A 16163-nucleotide genomic window follows, 5' to 3' on the forward strand; every position below is an offset into this window, starting at 1 on the left:
AGCACAATATGGAAACGGTGGGTTCAGGAGGGTAATACGGAAAGCCGTGCTGGATTCCAACGGCCTCGTATCACTAGAAGTCGAGATGACAGGCATCTTATCCCCATGGCAGTAACGGATCGTGCAGCCACGTCTCGATCCCTGAGTCAACAGATGGGGGACGTTTGCAAGACAACAACCATCTGCACGAACAGTTCGACGACGTTTGCAGCAGCACAGACCAAGGCTGTGGTCACCCTTGACGCTGCATCACAGACAGGAGCGCCTGCGATGGTGTACTCAACGACGAACCTGGGTGCACGAATGGCAAAACGTCATTTTTTCAGATGAATCCAGGTTCTGTTTACAGCATCATGATGGTCGCATCCGTGTTTGGCGACATCGCGTTGAACGCACATCGGAAGCGTGTATTCGTCATCGCCATACTGGCGTATCACCTGGTGTGATGGTATGGGGTGCCATTGGTTACACGTCTTGGTCACCTGTTGTTCGCATTGACGGCACTTTGAACAGTGGACGTTACATTGCAGATGTGTTACGACCCTTGGCTCTACCCCCAATTCGATCCCTGCGAAACCCTACATTTCAGCAGAATAATGCACGACCGCATGTTGCAGGTCCTGTACTGTCCTTTCTGGATACAGAAAATGTTCGACTGCTACCCTGACTAACACATTCTCCAGATCTCTCACCAATTGAAAACGTCTGGTCAATGGTGTCCGAGCAACTGGCTCGTCACAATACGCCAGTGACTACTCTTGATGAACTGTGGTATCGCGTTGAAGCTGCATGGGCAGCTGTAGCTGTACACGCCATCCAAGCTCTCTTTGACTCAATGCCCAGGCGTATCAAGCCCGTTATTACGGCCATAGGTGGTTGTTCTGGGTACGGATTTCTTAGGATCTATGCACCGAAGTTGCGTGAAAATGTAATGACATGTCAGTTCTAGTATATTTGTCTAATGAATACCCCTTTATCATCTGCATTTCTTTTTGGTGTAGCAATCTTAATGGCCAGTAGTGTAGACGACAGAGAATAATGATGAATAATGTTTATTCAAGAAAAGTCATGTCTAATGAACGGGAAGCGGTCCTACGATATTCAGTTAAAATACAGGCAACACTCTTATCACATGCAGTATAGTTACGGTGAGAGCATTACGAGTATGGTAACAAAATTCCCAAACTAAATAGTCATCAACGACTCCATATTATGATCACAATACACGAAATATTCACCAGCTGAAAATAGTTCAGAGTTCAACACGATGATTTACAAATTAATACACGTGGTACAAAGAATAGTAACCCATACTCTGTCTATTCTCAGTTACGTAAACCAAGCTGAAGTAGTTAGTGTCCTATTGTGGAGCACTTTCTGACTTCTAGAAATATAAAGTCCTCTCAAAAGTTAGAGTGTTGTAGCAGCCATTCACCGCCCAGAATCAATCACCTGTACGACTGAATCAGTACGTTAGTATAGGCAGCTCTGCCTTCTTCCAGCACTCCAGACAAAGTGTCCAGGATCGCTCCCTCGAGTTAGTCACTCGGTTAGTTCCTGTCTCCACTTGACTCACGCAGCGTTCCGCTTTTGCCTGCCCCTCCATTTCTTGAAGATTGTCCCCATCAAAACTACATCGTCCTTAAGCTCCACAAACATGATATTACTCATCCTGACCACTTTCCCACCCCAAACATATATACTGCAACAATAAAGAAATGTTACAATGTCACACTCTGATAATTTACAATTTTTTAAAAATAAGTGTTTGTCCATAAACAAATAAGCCAGTGTTCTTATGCAGGTGCGTTCAAAATAAATCCCAAGAGATTTTCGTTCTATATTACTGAAACAATGAGTTATGCTTACTTGACAGAGGTGTGTTTTGGTTTTCTTTTCGATTGTGCGCTCTGCTAACATATGCGACTGACCACTTTTAAATTATCAGTTTCTTAATAGCACTTGGAATCAAAATTTAAATCGAGTTACTGGCAAAATGTTAACTGTTCATTAAATCAATACAGAAGTATGACAAAATACGAGGTAATCATGTAGTATTCATTTTCTGTATATTTGTGGCAGACAGATATTCCGACAAACATCTTCATAATGAAAAAGACATAAGAGATATCGTAAATCAATAAATAAAATAGATACAGATACGTAGCTTTCAGAGATGATAGCTGTAGTACAGTGCTGTCATCTGAGATATCGTTTGTTGACAGCGCATTAAGTGATTGAAAGTTTTTAATTCAAAGATTCATTGTGTAAAAGTTTATCCACTGTGAAATATTAACTACTGTAGTTTTAAGCGGGGGTAGGACGTCAAACGTGCCGACGTGGAGCGTGGGAGGCGCCATAGCGCATTTTAATTTCAGCTGTCTATACTTTCACAAATAAATTCATACAACTTTGTCAGCATGACTAAGAAGGATTCAGAATTCACACTCATAGCAGTGGAAGTTCAAAAAATATACAAAAATTAGTTTTTTTGTGTGATATTTCATCATTTTTTCTCTTACTCTTGGCTGCATTTGTTGCTACAGGTATACTTCTCTTCATAAGTAAGAGAGATTCTTCGATGAATTTTGCACACCATACTTATGGGTATACGGAAGTCGAGAATTTATTTAATTTATGAAAAAAACCAATTTTTTAAGCTTCATGTTTAGAAAATACTCAAATTTCATAGATAATTATCTTAATTCTTACCACAGTTTTTAATAGATTGGGAAAATTCTAGAATTTTGCGTTAAAGAGTTTATGTTTAATAAGTATACCAAGTTTGAAAGTAATAATTTATTTTGGATATTACATGTACCTAAGTACAGAAATTTGTGTTTTGCGGAAAACGGCCTTTAAGGTTTCTGCTTATATTTGGCATTCTTTTAGAACTGTCCAGCACCATAAGCAGGTTTTTTTCATTTTATACATCAGCTTTCCACCTTTTCACATTCCTATGATGCACTCTTCTTGATTTTATCACCTCCAAAACTGGTTTATATGCTTTCACTACATGCTCTCTGTTCATCGCATAAAAAGCTTTGATGCAGTTCACTCCGGACTTAATTCCCGTTTTCTTTAAAACACCTTTCCTGCTTTGCATACCATCATTAAACATGAAACCATATCTTGAACACCAATAGCAAATGCATTTCTTCCCACAAAAATGGTGTTTGCCGATCTTTCCCATACACATTGTTTAAGACTTTCGTTTGGATTTTGGGTACCGCCATGAACACATTTCTTCAGTTTTTATTTGCAACGTCCATGAATATAGGCTTGGTGGCTTCCATTACAGCACTTGGTAGAGAATTCCTGTGATGATATTCTTCTCCACCAGCAGTTGACCATTGGTAGGCACATCATGATTCACTTTCTCTTGGGCACAATTTGTTCACAGGGTTATTGTCTGTGGACATTTTTGTGGAAGTGTAAGACCAAAAACGCTTGTTTCATATTTTTCAAGTTCCCTGTGTTCCATAAAACAACACAGCCAAATGAAAATCGTTTCGAAATTCACAACAACACACTGCTAGTATTTCAAAACAGAGAACAAACAAAATCAGCGATCAAAACAATGCACGTCGACAGCAGCAGAGAAAGTATCGTTATCAATAGTCCTTTGTTTCACGTAGACAATCTCTGGCGCAAATATAAACACTTGAATTCTACAGAACGTAATACAGTCACGTATGACAGAAGAATGCTATGCGAAGAGGCGTGGCGCTGCAACTTAGTACACTTAAGACGAAATAGCGTGCCTTATAATCTCTCAAATATACATGTTTTATACATCAAACCATTCAGGAAGATGTGTGCTACAAAATTGGCATATTTTAAGAACGACTTTTTTTAAATTTTTGACTTTCTACCCCTCCCCCCCTCCCTCCTTAAAGATGTTGAAGTATTGTTTATCTGAGTGAGGTCCCAAATGTATTCAGATTTACATTAATATGTGATGTGAAGTATTGTCGAATCTCAAAGAGATGCAACTCAACCATCTTTAAGATTGTTGCACACTCCACCATTTCTCGGAGCATGATAGTAACAGCCGTCCATATTACCAGGGATTTTATCCATTTCCGGCCATGCGCTCCTTTTCCCTGCACACCTATTCTCGCTGGTACCGGAACTGCTGCAGTCTGCCCTGAGTCCCTGGGTCCGCTAGCGTTCTGCCGTATCTCAAATACTTGTACATCTTACCTCGTAGCAATTCTGGTGGCCAATTAGCTCGCGTAACATTACACAGTGTATCGTTCTACTGTGTACTGGAGAAAAGATGGTATGTTTCCCAAAGTTTCACATTTAAATTGAAAATATCAGTTTTGTATTTTGTACACAGCTTCCTGTAAATGTAGTCGTAAAACAATAAAACACTCATTATGACTTTATTAGTAAATATGTGTCTGCTTCAACTGCTCAGTAATACATTAAGTGCATCACCTAGTTTTTAAGAAATGCACAGTACAGAAAACTTGTGGATATTTGCTGAGTTATGGTTAACTGTCAAATTTACTACGGGAGAAGTAGCACAATGCCGTTAATTTCTTACGAGAAAAAGCTGCGCTGCAGAAACAGTAGCTCACTAAGGAACAATGTTGTTACTAATAAAAACTTTGGCCACATTTTTGCTAATGTACAGAGAGAATGGGTGGTGTTTTGTACCAACTGGTACAGTAGATAAGTTATTCTGAACAGAGACAATGATGAAAAAGAAAAAAGAAATTACATTTTAAGTACTTTATTTTTTTCGAAATAACATCTTTATAGAAGATGTTCGAAATATCTGCCTCCAACATCGAAACAAACGTGAAATCGTCAAAGAAATCTAAGAAGCAGTTTAGCTGAGCCAAAAAAAGTGCTGGAGACACACGAATATGTTCGGTTACTGGACAATCTGTTTGAAGAAAAATGCACTAGATGTAAGACATCTGTGACAATTTGAGATGGTCCTCAGGGCATGTTTGGATGATGGTTACTTCAAATGCTAGTGAAGAGCACGCTCGAAACTTCCTAAATGGATCGCTGTGACTTGTTGTAATATTTTTCATTTCATTGATTTACTCCCAAATGATTACAGTTATTCTATTTTAGCAAATTTAATAGCAGTTAAAAATATAATTAAAAGTTACAAATGTCTAGCCATGCTAGCCATAAAAACGTTATTGCTACCTTCTCCTTTTCGCTTTTATGACTATAAACTGAAAATTGTTCTGTGCATGCAGATAACCATAAGACACTTGTGTGTAGAAAGTTCCTTAGATGAAGTTCAATATTTCTTAAGAAACTTATTATCTATTCTAAAAATTCTACCTTCCGTACTGTAGCTACCCATTAAGCTTACTCCCCCAGTTTCATACTGAAATAGTACATAAACGTATTTCTAACATTCAGTTTTGAATTTACCTTGCTTATGAGAGGAATGTTACCAGATTATTGAAGTTTCATAGATGTATAACGAGTTTCAATCACCCATGAGCTTCCAGGAGAACCCTGTTCAGCTATTAACTACTGTAAAGATTTTACTTACATTCAAGTTCAGTACTAGGCTCGGCAGATATGTTTTAAGTGATATAGCTGTGTATGTAAGTGAATTTGTGCTCTGATGACCAGTAAAACACATTTCTTGTGACACAAATGCTGCATGTCTTTCCTCTAAACATAACGTGTGATCGACGAGCTGTTAATTGAGCGGCGTTGTTTACAAGCAGCTTTCAAGTGCAAATATCTGAATCAGTAAATTTCCGTTAACATTTGATTAGGAGAAAAATGCCATCTCTCGATCGGGTGAATCAGCTTTGTAGGCTACTAATCGTGTGACGTATTATCCAACTCCAACAATATCCGAACAAACGAATAGCTTTCACTGATGTTGTTCATCGCATACTAATTTCACAAAATTCGTCTTCGAGATTCGAAAGTTCAGAATGAAGGAAAAGAGCGAAGTATAAAATAAAATGAAAGGATGGTACGTTCTTCCAAATTTTAAACCTTGCTTCTTTAATAACGAACTACTGATTTGACTTCAGAAGAGATACATCTTTTTTTGTAATTTGTGTTGGGGAAAAAACTTTCCTTTGTATCAAATTAATAAATACTTCAGTAAAACATCTCTGCTTTTTGACAGTTTTTTTTGTAATTTTCAAGTTATTTCACTCAAAAAGTTGAATGTTCGTCGTTTCTTTTCACGTAACGTTTATCAAAGCATTACGTTAATGCAGTGAGTTTTTCTACAAAAGTTGAAACTCGGCTGAAGGCAGAAAGTAACACTGGTCTTCTACCGTTAACACTGAAACGCTGTTGGAATTTAAATGACGCTACATAAATTTCTGGAGAAGAATTAATGCGTAGGAGGCAAAAGATCAAAGCTGCACATACTTACGCCAGAAAGGCTCCCCACCTCTACAATTTTGTAATAAGCTCTCAGGCGGAGAAGGGAATTCTGCTGTGCGACTATATTCGTTTTGCAGAAACGTTATATTACACTTCAGGCATCCTAGGATCGAAGTCTTTCGAGAATTTATGGTAAATCGAATCACAGGAGAGGACGAACGGTAGGTATTATTCGTGCTGCTACATTACACACTAATATTAAGGGGTTCATAAAAGTTTTTCTGGAATGAAGATGCAGCTCGATTGTTGCGTTGGTTGAAGCTGAGTTACGAATAGAATCTGCTTCTACATTTGGAAATTTCAGAAACAATTAACTCACCAGCTTTCCAGGAGAACGCTGTTCAGCTATTAACTACTGTAAAGATTTTACCCAAATTCCAGTTTAGTACTGGACTCAGCAAATATTATCCGGCAATGATAATCTAGTCCACATTTGACGTGACTTAATCTCTGGGTGGTGTTTAAAGCGTTTTCCCAAGAAACAGTTCCCAGACTCTATTAAAATTATATCTCATTTGGTAGGATTTCTGTATTGAGTACCTATTATCCATGCTCTTTTAATGAATAAAGTTTACTGAAATACGTAGTTCGTGCTTTTGATAATCTTAAGAACTACGACGTCACTAACGATCGAACACTTAAATAATCATACAACGCTAGTATGTTTAGTATACAAAATAGGACATCTCTCTGTACATTGGAACTAATGGACGACGCACACAGTACATAACTTCTACGTTTCACACAAATATGAGTTGTTCTGGTGGCGCTGTGTACTCAGCTACTGAAAATAATAGTCAAGTCCAACGAAACGTGACCAACTGTTCAAGAACAACTTCGAACCATGGTACTTCATTGCGTACCTTCGTGTTTCTAACTCAAAGCAGTTCTGTCTTTGTTGTCGAGATCACGCAGGAGACTAAAAAATGTAAGTTCTTTCCCGAGGTACTGCTTTTTTCCTTTCTGTTTGATGTCCATTGATTCTGAGATTTATGAAGAATATCATTCTTCAATACGTCAAATGATAATACTTAATTCATTAAATCTATAGAGTACTCTTTGTAAAGGTTTACATGAAACGAACCCTTTCTCTGGTAATGCAGAGTTCCTAATAAGAGATAAACCTGATTCAAAATCTATGAGATCCATAATCTTTGAATTTGATTTTGTTGTATTAATAAAACTGAACTTCTCAATGTCTCTCCTTGGCGTGAGTTTCTTCCATCGAATCATCTGCACTCAATTCTACGACCGTCGACAGTCTATTTGGGAAGTTCCTGGAAAGATTTATCTCTTCAGTGTTCGATCACTTGCACCCACTACGTTCTATTTGCTACACTGTACACTTTTTGCGAAGCTACGTTAGGAAGCTGTGAGATATACCTTTCTGTAAGACCACTTTGCAAAACTGTTTATGTGGTTATGGATTTTTAACCTCCTCCCTCGGTAAGCTTCTTGATGTGATAGTTCATTAAATTAATGTCTTATATGCTGGAAGCCATAATCAAACCCATTAGTTAAACTTGAAATGCTTCCTTCTCTCTTTGATTTACTGTTTCTGTATTGGTTTTATTTTGCAAATGAGACTTTCTGCGCTTCTGCAGCGATTGCGCAATCTGCTACTTTCACGAATTCAGCACGGAAAGGACAACTCTCCCAGCGATTTCACGATTTCAAAACTTAATCAGATCTCTGCTCGATGAATAATCATTCATACAGAATATAACAAACAAATATTTCCAGTGAAAATTCCTAAAGTGCAAGGAATCGCCGGCACGAGGAAAGCACAGATTAAAATAATTTAAAAATGACCAGATATATTTATAAAATTTTAGGTAATTAAGGGTCACCTGTTCCAAGTCATAAAGTTGAGCGAAACAGGTTAGGTGGATCACTTTTACTTAATATAGTTTATTTCGTTGATGTAGAATCTACAATATAGCCTGTAGGCAATGATAGTCATACAAAATAGAATTTGTTGCAAGAATGCTAAACTAAAAATCAGTGAATCTTAACAGTCCACAAAACGCGGAAAGAGTCACAGTCTTGTGTGTGCAATACTATTTAACTAATTATTAATGAAGACTCTTCACAAAGAAGATCGATTTATCAAACCAGATTGTGATTATTTGAATAGCGCACAAGTTAGCATGGATAACAGCTAAACTATTTATGGCTATTAAAAATAATAACAAGGAAGACTGCTAGCCGATATGCAGGTGGTATTCCAATAAGTCTGAGCAGCTCACAAATCCAATTGAAGGAAACTGTTGCATACTAGTCGAACTCTAAATTAATACAAATGCAGCACAAGTTGCGATTTAAAGGACACACATGTCACGAATTGCTAAAAGATAAAAGGACTGTCCTGCTGCACAATTACGGCTCTTAGACGAGCAGAAAACGCGTCCAAGGCTGCGGACTAGCGTCTGGGCAATCGAAAAGCGTACCTAACTGCCGCATGCCACTCTGCTGCACCCTCTCTAGAGTCACATTCCTACGCTCCATATGACTGACCCATTTCTCAAGGGAAAAATCTGTTACGATTACCAGCCTGACAACTAAAGATTTCCCTTTCTAGCACAAATTGCAAGGGAGAATCTGGTACTATTCTTTAATAGCTCTCAGTGCATATTACTTAGTTATCTGAAGGTTGGCCCACCGATTGCTATATTGCCGCTCATTGCGTACACTAAAAATGGCTCCGAGAAAACGAAAAGTTCTCATGTGATACGAGCATAAGATGGAGGAGTCACATACTCGTACGTCAGAGTCTTGCAGGGGGAGCAGATTCGTCACTTCTCAATCTCAACGGAAATACCTGACTTCAAAAGGCACTCTGTCCTGCGTACAAATAAGAATAATCACAGGCATCCTGCGAGTTCTTGTAATTTCGCGACCCTTGAGAAGCCTAGGGAAGGAGCCCTATGTGCCGAAGCGATCAGCCCTGCCAGGCAAGAGGATGACTAACCTAAGCTGCCTCATAGAAGAGAAAAATACTGCAACTTGGCTCCAACGGTCACTAGCTGTGTCTCTTATCCCACCAGTGTTAAGAAAACACAGATATTTTCAGACACAATTAAGATCACGCGACAACATGCAACAGACTAGTTACGTTACAAAGTAGAACCCATCACTGCGAAACACTCCAGAGGCGTGAGCACAGGGAAGGTGAATTATTATGCCTTTGTTAGTATAAGAACTATGTACCAGGTTTGAAAGCTAGAACAACCAACCGCTTATGGACAGCATCTCCAAAAAGCAATGGCTTCCGTGTAGCCACTTTAATTTCAACTACTCTAGTGTACTATACAGCAAATCTACCTGCAGCGCACCAAAAGGCAAGAGCAGTAGATATTACGTATATTAAATACATCTAACATCACTAAGAGAGCTAATTTTAGCGTTCAAAACTTTGGAAACTTCAGCTCGTTCGGCAAATACTTGAAGTTGCAATATCATCGTACCAAGACAATTAAGTAACAACAGTTGAAAGCCAGCGTCAAGAGACGTAAATGGTTCTTCTGGCGAACACGAATGCATTTACACTTATCACAACCGCAACATAACTCACGGAGCTGTTAGCTTACTCAGGCACTTGCCCATCCGATAGTATTCAATCAGTTCTTGAACAACATGATACCGCACAGTATGGCTAGGCAGGGGATCACTTATTCAGATTAACTGAACATGGCATGGTCCGAATGCGTACACGAGATGAGAAGGGTTCAAATCATATTGCAATTTGCTGAGAACCCGGATGGCGGATACTGACGGTATGCCGCAGGAATTAAAAACCCAAAGTAGTAAAGACTAATGTTTAGTCAGGTACTCACCAAATACAGCACATAAATCCCTACAGAAACAGCACAAAGCCAATCTCTACAATTCAGTCTTAGAGCTGGCAGAGTAATTAGAGTCTGAGCTTCAGAACTGCTGACTCCTTCTAGTACAAGCAGCGGATCCTAACAAAGGGCAGCAACCATACTGGAGGTAAGAACGTCTGCTGCACGCCAACAAGCGAACGCTCCCGCTGAATCAATCCCTCGACCGCAATGCCGAAGCACAATGCTCACTGCAGACCACCACTGCCTCATTGCACCGCGAGATCCACCAACGAGAACAAAGCAGATCTCTCTACTCCTAGGGAGGGCATGCTCACACCTTTATACCATAGTGTAAAAATATCTATGCACTGACCGTTTGGATGCGCAGAACGAGAATTTTGTCAGCAATTTCTGCTCCACCTCAAGTCACGTGATTTTGGTACGGCACATTTTAGTCCCTAAAGCGCTTACAGTAATTTGAATGTTATTACTTTGCTCCCACAGATAGACCATCTCCGGAAGTACCGTGAAACCTCGTATACGCCTTTTAAAGATATCTTAAGAATTTGACACTGGGAGCTGAAGCTGGCTTAAAAATATGAAGAGCAATGGTACTGTGCTTTTTCGCCGCAGCTTCATAGGTCAGATTTCACTTTATTTACGGTTTGTCGGTAACTGAATTAGAAGTGATAGCCAGAAATATTTTTCTACGTCTTCTGTTGCACTTATTTATATTGTGGAATCTCTGTTCTAATTAATAACATTATAATGACACTGTACACGGCACCGAAGTGTCATGAAAAAACATCGCTCTCTTAACTTGAAATTGCTACAGTAAAAACGGTCAGCGATTTGCACCACCTCCTTGTCCATTATGATTTTAAATTATTCTTTATTAACCATTCTGCTTTTTGTAGACAAGTAAAATACCCATAACACTTTTTCGCCATCTCATCATAAAAGTAAAGCCATACACTAAGCACAAAGAAAGGAAAATAAAATAAAAAAATACAAGGTCAGTGGTCGTATTTTGGAGTAAGAAAAGAAGTTGCAACCAACAATAATTTTTTAAGTAATGAAATGGAACGCCTGCAACCATCGTTATGTTGTCATTTATTGTGTGGCTAGCAGTTTCGGTCCTTCTGTGCACCATCTTCAGGTCTTACCTGACGCTGAGATATTAACACGACCCGTGTACATGATGCATCAGTGGCCAACATCTATGACTGGTTTTCGCAGACTAACTGTAGCAGCGATGTTGTCTCTCCAGCCATTAACTATCAACTGACTGGAGAAACATTCAAAATTTAACGTGCAAGACTACCTGCTACAGGTAGTCTGTGAAAACCGGTTATAGATTTTGGCCACTGATGCGTCGTGTATACGGATGGTGTTAACCCACTCAGCGTCAGCTAAGGCCTGAAGATAGTGCTTTGAAGCACCGAAACTGGTAGCCATACAATAAATGAAATCATAAGTACATCATAGGGATTTATTATTTAAGTGAACAGCCAAAGTCCCTCGGACCTCTAGTCACAAGGAATGATGTACAAAAATAATAATTGTTTAGTTTTGCTATTGCACTGACTCATATTGTCGAATCTGTCCTAATTCATTATGTTATAATGAAAATACACAGGAAACTGTCTCATGCCGAAATAATTAGATACAGACAACAGTTTGAGAACATGCATAAACTGCAGGAAATTTATTAGACTGTCATGTGTAAATTTTACACACTGGCTGGCAGTACACTCAGACTCACTTGCAGATTTAGCTAGCACTTCAGTCATAAACAGATGACCGTAAAATCACGGAAATTATCTCTACAGTACATGACTTCAGAATACCACGTCTCGGTATTTTTCGACATATAAAGTGCCTCATGTCAATATGCCATTTACAATTACAAGTTTTCTGTACATACATACGAAAAGTAACTGATACTCCTTTCACATGCTTCCCTTAGCATTCTTAGCAACGCCAGTATTGCACCAAGGCTGTTACTGAACTCAAACGTGCGGAAACATATATGAAACTATGCAAATACGTGTAATATTCAAGTTTCGCAAATTACCCGAAAACTGGAAACAGACACTGTCGTTCCAAATTCACGTGACTAGCCCGATTTGATGCTGAGGACATGCTCTGTGATTTATACAACCAAGGCGAACAGCCGACAGCCGGTCAAAACCCATAGCCCCACAAAGAAAGTGTTTTGGACCACAGTTAGCTTATTGTTATATACCTATTACAGTTGAACTCATACATTATTTTAAATTAAAGTTTAGACTAAACAACCGAAAGTTTTTATCACAAACGAAGCAAGCAACTGCATTAACAACACTCTCACTTACACTATCCTGTATGTTAGACACACATAGGAAATAAGCAGGCAGACTTTTAGTTATTTGCATTAACAAATCTTATCAAAGAGCGAAAATATGTCAGCTGCGTACGGCTTTCATTCTGCATATGAAAGAAGACTCCATGTGTTTCCTCTAAAACTTAAAAACTGTTTAGTAAAGAAATTGGCCAAACAGCCGTACAAATTGAGAAGTTATTTCATTTTCTTTTCGCTGCGAGTTCCGACAATTCACTATGGCATCTTCAGGCCCTTTATGCACCTCTCAAAAGCTATCGATATTGGCATACTGAGGCCATCTCTTTTCGGATGTCGTGAATTCTCAAGTACTTCCTTTGAAGACTTGACTGCAGCTCTAAGATGGCATACTGAATTACAGAAACTGATATCGAAAATAAAATGAAATAACTTCTCAATTTCCTCGGCTGTTTGGCGAATTTCTTTGTTAAATATCTGACCAGCCGCTGTCCCACGTCCACAAGAGATCAACAGAAACTAAAAACTGTTGGCTACGTCAGTATACGAGGAGCTTAAATGAGTAAGAAACATACTTTTTTTGTGAAAGCAAGTTGGTTTTATTTATGATTCCAACACACGATATTATTCCCCACTCTTTTGGCTACAAAACACTATTGTTCCAGATAATATCCTATCCATGCGACCGCCTTACGTCACCTTACTGTACGCCCACGGTACCACTATACTGGTCAAGGTCAGGGCCAGCGTCTTGCTGTATCAATAACTTCCCCTTTATCCACGTACTGCTGCCCGTAGAATGCATCCTGCATTGGGTCGAAGAGACGGAAGTCGTTAGGGGTCAGATCGGGGCTGCAGAGTGGATGAGGAAGAACAATCGAATTAATTTTATGAGATCCTCTGGGATGCGCAGACTTGAGTGAAGATTTGCGTTGTCATGGAGAAGCAAAAGGTTGCATTTCTGTGGAGCCCTGAATGAGAGTTTCCGCACGTTCCAACGTTCCAAGAGTCAAAGTTGTTTGTGGCTGTCTGGCATGTGTGATATCGGACATGTTAGCACAATCTTGTTGCGATGATGGACACCTCACACGACTCCTTTTGTTCACTAACAGGACTCCGTAGACATTCTGCAACCACCTATGAATATCTAGAATGCTCTGGTTTTCCACCTAAAGAAACTCAATGCCCGCTCGGAGTGGCCGTGCGGTCTAGGTCGCCATGTCACGGATTGCGGGGCCCCTCGCGCCGGAGGTTCGAGTCCTCCCCCGGGCATGGGTGTATGTGTTGTTCTTACCGTAAGTTAGTTTAAGTAGCGTGTATGTTTAGGAACCGATGACCTCAGCAGTTTGGTCCCTTAGAAATCCACACACACATTAAACTCAATAACAGCTACCTGTTTGGAACACATCTCCGCTACCTATCGGAACTTGACGAAACTATAGAAGCTGAAATAGGAATATTTCACGAACTCCTACAGTAAATTCTTTATTTTCCGGAGTAGAATTGCCATTGGAATGTCGTTTCGACATATGTACAACATTTAGCTATGGTTGACTGACTGGACTGCAAAAGGCGAGTTAAGCCGATCATGCTCAGTGCTTATTGAACGTCCGTTGTACGACTGAGGAAACGCTGGTGTGTCAAATATCCAACAGCCAGTCACAGACCGTAACCCCAAAGAGACAGGAATCGGAAGTACCTACACCAAGGCTGAGTGTTTTGTGCCACAGTTATTTCTATTTGTCCTTTACAATAACTGGTAAATTGTTTTGAAATAATGTTTACACTAAATAAGTGAAATAAGTTCGTCAAAAACTAAGATAGCAATTGCGCTAACAACACTCTCAGTTCCACTTACCTGCATGTTAGATATACAGAGAAACGACAGGCGAATTTTTACATACGCATAACAGTAAGGCTTGTGGGTTCTGGGGATAGTGTTTTTGATACATAATCAAGATGTCCTCAGGCTCGGAATCGAATGTCGCTACTGCTTATATTTTGATTAATAATCAGCAATGGCTGCCGAACACTTCCGGCGTAAGAAGTCATTTTCACTCTGCCAACGACCTTGTCGAAGAGGGCGGAGGAGCGGACAGATGTTAAAGGCACTCTCTTGTCGTAGGATTGGAAACTGCCCCTAAAGGTTGAAGTATAAGCAATTATCAACGGCATGAGGATGCAGAAGGCAATTGAAACCACTTAATTAAAGACACGAAACGTGCATCCACAGGACAGCCTGTAATTGAAAAAGTGTCATGATGATCTCTCCATTGTCGAAAGATTCCGGAGCAGCTCCCATTCGGATATCCGAGAGGGGACTGCCAAGAGGGAAATGACCATGAGAAAGAGATTGAATAATCAATGAAAGGATAGCCTTCTACAAGTCAGCGCTTGGAATGTCAGAAGCTTGAAAGTGGTAGTGCAGCTAGATAATGTGAAAACGGAAATCCGAAGGCTCAATCTAGATTAGTAGGGGTCAGTGAAGTGAAACGGAAAGAAGAGAAGGATTTCTGGTCAGATTAGTATAGGGTAACCTCAACAGCAGCAGAAAATGGTATAACGGGAGTAGGTTTCGTTATGAGTAGGAAGGTAGAGAGGAGAGTGTGTTATTGTGAACAATTCAGTGACACAGTTGTTCTTATCAGAATCGACAGCAAACCAACACCGACAACGATAGTTCAGGTATACATGCCGACGTCGTAAGCTGAAGATGAAGAGATAGAGAAAGTATAAGAGCTTATTGAAAGGGTAATACAGTACATAAAGGGAGATGAAAATCTAATAGTAATGGTGGACTGGAATGTAGTTGTAGGGGAAGGAGTAGAAGAAAAGGTTACAGGAGACTATGGGCTTGCGGCAAGGAATGAGAGAGGAGAAAGACAATTGAATTCTATAATAAATTTCAGCTAATGATAGCGAATACTCTGTTCAAGAATCACATCAGGAAGAAGGATAGTTGGAAAAGCCAGGTCATACGGAAAGATTTAATATGGATTACGTGATCAGATACTGGATTGTAAGGCGTACCCTGGAGCAGACATACGCTCACATCACAATATAGTAGTGATGAAGAGTAGGCTGAAGCTTAAGATATTACTCAGGAAGGATCAATACGCAAAGAAGTAAGATACAGAAGTACTAAGGACTGACGAGATATGCTTGAAATTTTCTAAGGCTATAGATATAGTAATAAGGAATAGCTCAATAGGTACAGTTGAAGTGGAATGGACATCTCTGGTAGGGGCAACGACAGTAGTAGGAAAGAAAAAGTAAGTACAAAGAAGGTAACTCCGAAGAAACCTTCGGTAAAACATGAAATACTTCAGCTCATTTATGAAAGGAGGAAGTACAAAAATGTTCCATAAACTCAGGAATACAGACATACAAGTCACTGACGAATGAAATAAACAGGAAGTGCACGGAAGCTAAGACGAAATGGCTGCATGAAAAATGTGAAGAAAACGAAAAAGAAATGATTCTCGGAAGGACAGACTCAGCATACAGGGAAGCCAAAACAACCTTCGGTGACATTAAAAGAAAGGGTGATAACATTAAGAGTGAAACGGAAGTTCCACTATTAAATCCAGAGTTGAGAG

The sequence above is a fragment of the Schistocerca americana genome, chromosome 8 (genome assembly GCF_021461395.2).
Source record: "Schistocerca americana isolate TAMUIC-IGC-003095 chromosome 8, iqSchAmer2.1, whole genome shotgun sequence".
Classification (NCBI taxonomy): Eukaryota; Metazoa; Arthropoda; class Insecta; order Orthoptera; family Acrididae; genus Schistocerca; species Schistocerca americana.